General features: G+C 30.0%; 1 long non-coding RNA gene across 1 annotated transcript; it reads left to right on the top strand.

The window, feature by feature from the left end:
• The first annotated feature begins 1,291 nt into the window (after positions 1-1,291).
• LOC107854305 lies at positions 1,292-2,962 on the top strand. The gene is made up of 2 exons (XR_007051539.1): positions 1,292-2,321; positions 2,633-2,962. It is a non-coding gene; the product is annotated as an uncharacterized LOC107854305 (long non-coding RNA).
• Positions 2,963-7,391: the final 4,429 nt, after the last annotated feature.

Consider the following 7,391-nt stretch of genomic DNA (forward strand, 5'->3'; position numbering starts at 1 on the left):
GCATGGGTCAAATACGAAACTTTAATAGTTTTGAAAATTTATTGACTTAACATGATTAACCTGAATAATATTAAATTAATTATGCAGTTAAAAACATGGAATAAAATATACTTATTTGATAAATTACATACTATTTTTATATCTTGAGGTCGGGCCCAGGCCTAGCACGGGCCACTCAGAACTAGTATATTTATAATATATTAAAAGTGTGAAGACCCTTAGAAAAATGATTTGAACTTTTTGTCCTTCATTAAAAGTTTCTGCAGTAGACAAAATTGTCTTTTCGCTTATTTTTTCTAATTATTATATTATCATATTTATAATATTTAAAACGAATCCTACAATATATGGTAAGAAAAAATATATGAAGAATTAATGTTGATAGATTTTTTTCTCCTTGTATAGTTGAAAAAGAAGTCCTAAAATATAGAGGGGGGAAATGTGCAAAATAAAACGCACGGTTGTACATCAAAAACAAAAAATAACATTCTATATAAAAGGAAAAAAAGATACCTAAGCCTAATAAAATCTTGAAAGTTGGCCAAAAAAAAAAAAAAGAAAAAAGAAACCTTAACATATGAGAAAAAATTGTGAATTTTTTAAATTTTAAAAGGATTTTGTTTAGCTTTTAAATCACTTTAACATTAGGATTCTTTAATTAATTAATTAATAATAGTTATCTTTTTCTATTTAAGTTTAGATATTTTTCTCCAAAACTATCATATGTAGAGAAAAAACAGGTTTAGATATAGATTTTTTTTATTAATGTTTATAAATTTTCATGTGATTTGAGATAAGTTTTTAAAATTTTAGTATGCTTATAAAATTTATGATAAATAAATTATCTTGTATTTTTTATAAACAGTTGCTCGTTGAAAGTCCTTTTTTTTTTTTGTGAAATTTCGATATATGATGTGAGGTGAGTATCTAATATTTTAGCATGTTCTTGATATTTACAATTTTGACAGTAAATGCGATTAAAGATATAAATTTATTTGTGATTTGAGATAAGTTTTCTAAAATTTTAATATGTTCTTAAAATTTATAAAATAAATTATCATATTTTATGTAGAAATATTCTTTACCATTGTAAATATTTTCTTTCTATTTTTAGAACCAATTACGTCCCTAATTTGTAGTAAGGAATTAGTCACCAATTACGTTCCTAATTTGTAGCAAGGAATTAATCTGTTACCCTTTTTAGTGTAGGTTTTCCATTGCTCTTCTTGTTATATATAACTCCCCTGTTGTAACCTCTTATAATGTAAAATGATATATATTTATTGCAATTCTCTCATCTTTATTTTCAAGTTGGTATCAAAGCCAATCTTGATCTAAATCATTGATCTAAAACACTGTTGCAAATAAATGGATGATAAATCTGAATCTTCAAAGAACGATCATGTTCCAGTTATAGTGCAATCTGAAGGGGCGTTTAACGCTGACATTACTTTGACTGAATCAAATTATGATGTTTGGTCATAGTTAATGGAGATGCACATTGCTGAAAAAGAAAAGCTCTCTTATACACGTGAGAAACCAACATCACCCAAAGAATCTGAAGAAGGATACGAGAAGTGGTATGCTGAAAACCAGAAAGTTAAGAGATGGTTGCTAATATCAATGACTCTTGATATTATGAAATGCTATGTCCGGTTGCCTGCTGCTTATGCAATTTGGACAGCGTTGGCGAAAGGATTTTATGATAGGAATGATGAATTGCAAATTTTTGCATTAAACCAAAAGGCCTTTGGAGCTAAGCAGAATGAAAGGTCACTTTCAGAATATTATGGTGAACTCACTGAGATTTTTCAAGAACTCGATCATTGAGACAAAGTTTTCATGAAGGATCTTGATGATGTTAAAATGTACAGAAAGTCCATTGAAAGATTGAGGGTGCACATATTTTTGGCGGGACTTGATGACCTCTTTGAACAAGTCCGTGGAGATATTTTACGAAAGGAGTCCATTCCCAGTCTTGAAGAATGTTATGCTTTGATCCAACGGAAGGCTAATCGAAAAATCACATTCAAAGGAGAATCTGAAACTATGGAAACTGCAGCTATGATTGCCAGAAATAAACAAAGAGGTAATCGAAGCACTGATAAATCAGCATACAAATGTACCCACTGCAATGAATCTAGACATACAAAAGAACGTTGCTATGATTTGGTGGGGGTATCCAGAATGGTGGGATCATAACAAATCTCGAAAGAGGAACATAAAGAAAGGTCAACCTACTGCGGCAGCTGTTGAAGCAAAAGCAACGAATGAAAGTGAACAAATGCATTCAGTGATGATAGCCGAGGCAGGTAATGGTGGTAAGTCCTTTTATGCTTATTCACCTGTTAGTAATAACACATGGATAATCGATTCTCGTGCCATCAATCATATGACATTTGATTCTAACCAAATTGATAAAATTAAACCCTCCTCATAAAATTTTGTTACAACTGCTAATGGTGATAAAGTTTCTATTGTTGGTGAAGGATCTTTAAAATTTACAGAATTTTTAAATTTAGATTCTGTTCTTATTGTTCTTTCCCTTGGATATAACCTCTTATCTGTTTCTCAAATTACCACTGCCTTATCTTGCATCGTTATTTTTTGACCTAATTTTTGTTTGTTTAAGGACATCCAAACAAAACAGACGATTGGTTGTGGCACTAAGCATGAGAATTTATACTACCTGGATTTGAAAACAATAATTTCAGATAAATTACGTCAAGCTCTTGCAGTGAATGGAAGTAATTCTGCTAGTAGTCAAAATAAAATTTGGTTACAACACCAAAAATTGGGACATGCTTCTTTTGGATACGTGAAGAAACTATTTCCTAGTTTGTTTGAGAAAATTGATATTTCCAGTATGCATTGCGATGTATGTGAACTTGCAAAGAGTCATAGAACCTTTTTTTTCAGTATTTAATAAAATTCCATCTCCATTTATGATTATTCACTCCAATGTATGGGGACCATCTAAAATTCATATATTAGGGGGGTTTCGTTGGTTTGTTACTTTTATAGATGATTGCAGTAGAATGACATGGCCGTGGTTAATGAAATCTAAAAGTGAGGTGAATATCTTATTTCAAAGATTTTACAAAATAATCAAGACTCAATATAATGAACAAGTTCAGATCCTCCGTAGTGATAATGGTGGTGAGTATTAAAACTTGGAGATAAAAAATTATTTAGACACACAAGGCATCTTGCATCAAACCACATGTGTTGATACGCCCCAACAGAATGGCGTAGCTGAGTGAAAAAATCGACATCTTCTTGAAGTGGCCCGTGCTCTATTAATCCAAGCTCATATACCTTTTTCTTAATGGGGAGAAGCTTTATGTGCTGCGATTTACTTAATTAATAGGACTCTCTCACGAGTTCTTGATTTTCAAACTCAATTACACATTTTCTGTATGACTATTAGCTATCCACCCATATCAAGTCTTCCTCTCCGAGTGTTTAGATGTGTTGTCTTTGTACATATTCATAAGCAACAACGCCATAAATTAGCTCCTCGAGCTTTGAGATATGTGTTCCTTGGAAATCCTATACAACAAAAAGGATACAAATTCTATCATCCACCCACTAAACAAATGATTGTGACAGTAGATACAATTTTTCATGAAGAAAAAATATATTTTGCTCAGCCTGAATTTCAGGGGAAGAATTACGAGGAGGAATCATGACACTTGATTATGAACTTCAGGAGTACTACATGATTGATCCTATAAATGAACTTGAAAAATCTACTGCACAACCTGAAGAATTTATTGAACAACAGTCTGAAGACATGACTACTATAGAATTGCTACATGAAGATATGGGTAGAGAAGCAATTGGAGAAAATGATGTCCCGAATGTACCACACCAATTGTCTATTTTGGATGCTTCTACTATGCAAGTTGAACCTATCCGAAAACAATTGCCTGAACATTCCACTAGAGGTATTCCTAAACCAACTTATGAACCTTCTCTTTCCAGCAAAGTTAAATACCCCATGAATAACTATGTTTCAATTCATGATTTGTCAGAATCAAATAAGTTATTTATAAATCAATTGTCTTCTGCAGTTATTCCTAACAATGAACAGGAAGTGTTAGCTGATCCGAGGTGGAAAGCAATAATAAATGAAGAAATAGAGTCACTAAAAAAATAAAACGTGAGAATTTATTGATGGCCCACCAGGAAAAAAACCAGTGGGATGCCATTGGGTATTCACTGTCAAATGTCGAGTTGATGGTATAATTGAACGCTTTAAAACACAATTGGTTGCTAAAGGATATACTCAAACCTATGTGTTGATTATAAAGAGACTTTTAATCTTGTTACCAAAATCAACACAGTACTAGTATTGTTGTCGCTAGCAGCTAATTTGGATTGGCCTCTGCATCAATTTGATGTGAAGAATGCTTTTTTGCATGGTGAACTAAATAAGGAGATTTATATGGAGCTTCCACCAGGATGTGCGACGCATAAAAGAATGATTGGAAAAGTGTGCAAATTAAAAAGGGAGTTATATGGATTAAAGCAGTCCCCAAGAGCCTGGTTTGGAAGATTCACAAAGTCAATGATTGCTTTTGGATACCGCCAAAACAATTCAGACCATACATTATTTTTGAAAAGAGTAGAAGATAGAGTCATAACTCTCATTGTATATGTTGATGATATGGTTATAACTGGTAATGATCCTGATGAGGTAAAAGCTCTAAGAGAATACTTGTCAAAAGAATTTGAGATGAAGGATTTGGGCTATTTGAAATATTTCCTTGGAATAGAAGTCTTAAGATCAAAGGAAGGAATTTTCTTATCTCAAAGAAAGTATATTCTAGATTTATTGAAGGAAACAGGAATGTCAGGTTGTCAACCTGTTAATACACCAGTTGAAGAAGGATTGAAACTATGCATAGAAGAAGGCCAAATTCCTGTTGATAAAGGAAAATATCAAAGGCTTGTTGGGAGACTAATTTATTTGGCTCACACAAGACCTGATCTAGTATATGCCTTGAGTATTATCAGCCAATTCATGCATAATCCTGGAGAGAAATATATGGAGACAGTCATGAGAATATTGAGATACTTAAAGTTTTCACCTAGAAGAGCTATTTTGTTCAAGAAAAATGCAATGATAAAAGATATTGTTGTATATACTGATGCTGATTGGGCTAGAGCATTAGTAGATAGGAGATCTACATCTGGTTATTTTACATTTGTAGGAGGTAATCTTGTTATCTAGAGGAGCAAGAAACAACATGTGGTTTCTCGCTCAAGCGCAAAAGCTGAATATAGAGGAATTGCTCTTGGATTATGTGAAGCTATATGGCTGAAATTGTTACTACAAGACCTGGGTTATCCTTTACATCATCCAATTCTGTTGTACTGTGATAATAAGGTTGCTCGTGATATAGCTCACAATCCAGTCCAGCATGATAGAACTAAACATGTTAAAGTTGATAGATTCCTTATCAAGGAGAAGCTGGATAATAAAACTTTGGAGTTACCTCAGATACAATCAGAAGACCAACTGGTAGATGTTTTTACTAAGGCAGTAACTAGTTGTGATTTTCTGAGATGGATTGACAAGTTGGGCATACATGATATCTATGCACCAACTTGAGGGGTGTATAGAAATATTCTTTACCATTGTAAATATTTTCTTTCTATTTTTGGAATCAATTACGTCCCTAATTTGTAGCAAGGAATTAGTCACCAATTACGTTCCTAATTTGTAGCAAGAAATTAATCTGTTACCCTTTTTAGTGTAGGTTTCCCATTGCTCTTCTTGTTATATATAACTCTCATGTTGTAATCTCTTATAATGTAGAATGATATATATTCATTGAAATTCTCTCATCTCTATTTTCAAGTTTTTATTGCTAGACAATTGCTCACTGAGAAACACTTGGTTTTGTGAATTTTTGATGTATCTTATAATTAAAGAATTAAATTGATTGTAATTTGAGGTAAATTTTCTAAAAATTTAATATGTTCTTGAGTTTAAAAGCTTGATAGTATTTATAATTGAATAGATAAATTTGATTGTCATTAACTTGAAGTATGTTTTCTAGAATTTCAGTATGTTCTTGAAGCTTACAATAAATAAATTATAACGTATTCTTGATAGACAATTGTTAACTGATAAGTTTTTTTTGTGTGTGACATATTGATAGTATGGTCTATTTTGAAGAGATAAATTTGCTTGTGCTTTGAGGTAAGTTTTTCTTAGATTTTAGTATGTTTTTTATATTTACAAGAATAAATTATCTTGTATTTTGATAAACAATTGCTAATTAAAAAGTTTGCTTTTATGATTTTAGTATGTTCTAGAAATTGAAAATAATAAGTTATCATGTATTTTTGATAGATAATTGCTAATTGAGAATTTTTTTTGTTATGGTTTTTGTTTATAATGACATAAATAATTAATAATTTAATATTGACTTGTTTACAATTTTAATCAGATTCTTTGAATCGTTACATTCCATCACGAGAAATTGGTTTGTCATTCTAATTTTATATGAATTCTCTTCTAAAATTTAATTATATATAATTGTTTCAATTGTGAATAAATGATGAGATCTGCTATATCATTCTTATTTTAAATAATAGGCTCTAATAATTATTTTTTTATTTTGTTACACGTTATATCATTTAAATGATATAAAATTTAATTTATCGTCGATTGTTGATTTTTAATAACTTTTTTTTATTTTATCCTTTAATAAAAATTTCTACAATCACAAAATAGTCATTTACTATTTTTATAAAATATTTATCATTTAATTATTATCTTTAGAGTTAAGAATTAAAAATTAATTAAAAATCTTATTTGATATAAGTAAGAAATCATAATTTTACCTTATGTAAAAAATTTCTATAATTGCACCACAAAAAAGAAAAAAGAAGAATAAATGTGTTAATAGGAGTCAAACAGTCATGGTAAAATATAAAACAATAGGACGACAAGTAATCTTGGTGTAGCTTAAATTGGCTCAGTTTGTTTTTTTAAATGGAAAAGAATTGAATAATTAATACTCTCTCTTTTTTATTTCATGGTGGGTTATTTTACAATTTTTCATTACATCATATATGATCTGTTTTTGCACTCCATATACATTTAGTTATCTTCTTGCATTCATTTATCATCTTTTCATCCTTTCGTTATTTCTTTTAGTTAATCGCTTTAAAAATTATATATGAATTATAAAAAATCAACAATTGATTTGTATGAAGTATGATTTTTAATTTTATACAACGGACAATGACATATTTAATATACAATATTTATTTACATCATTTGAATATACATAAATTTATTTTAGCATCATCGTTATTTTTAATTATTTTATTTTTTTATACATAATTTTATTTATTTATGCAAGTTACAC

The sequence above is a fragment of the Capsicum annuum genome, unplaced genomic scaffold (genome assembly GCF_002878395.1).
Source record: "Capsicum annuum cultivar UCD-10X-F1 unplaced genomic scaffold, UCD10Xv1.1 ctg80251, whole genome shotgun sequence".
NCBI lineage: Eukaryota > Viridiplantae > Streptophyta > Magnoliopsida > Solanales > Solanaceae > Capsicum > Capsicum annuum.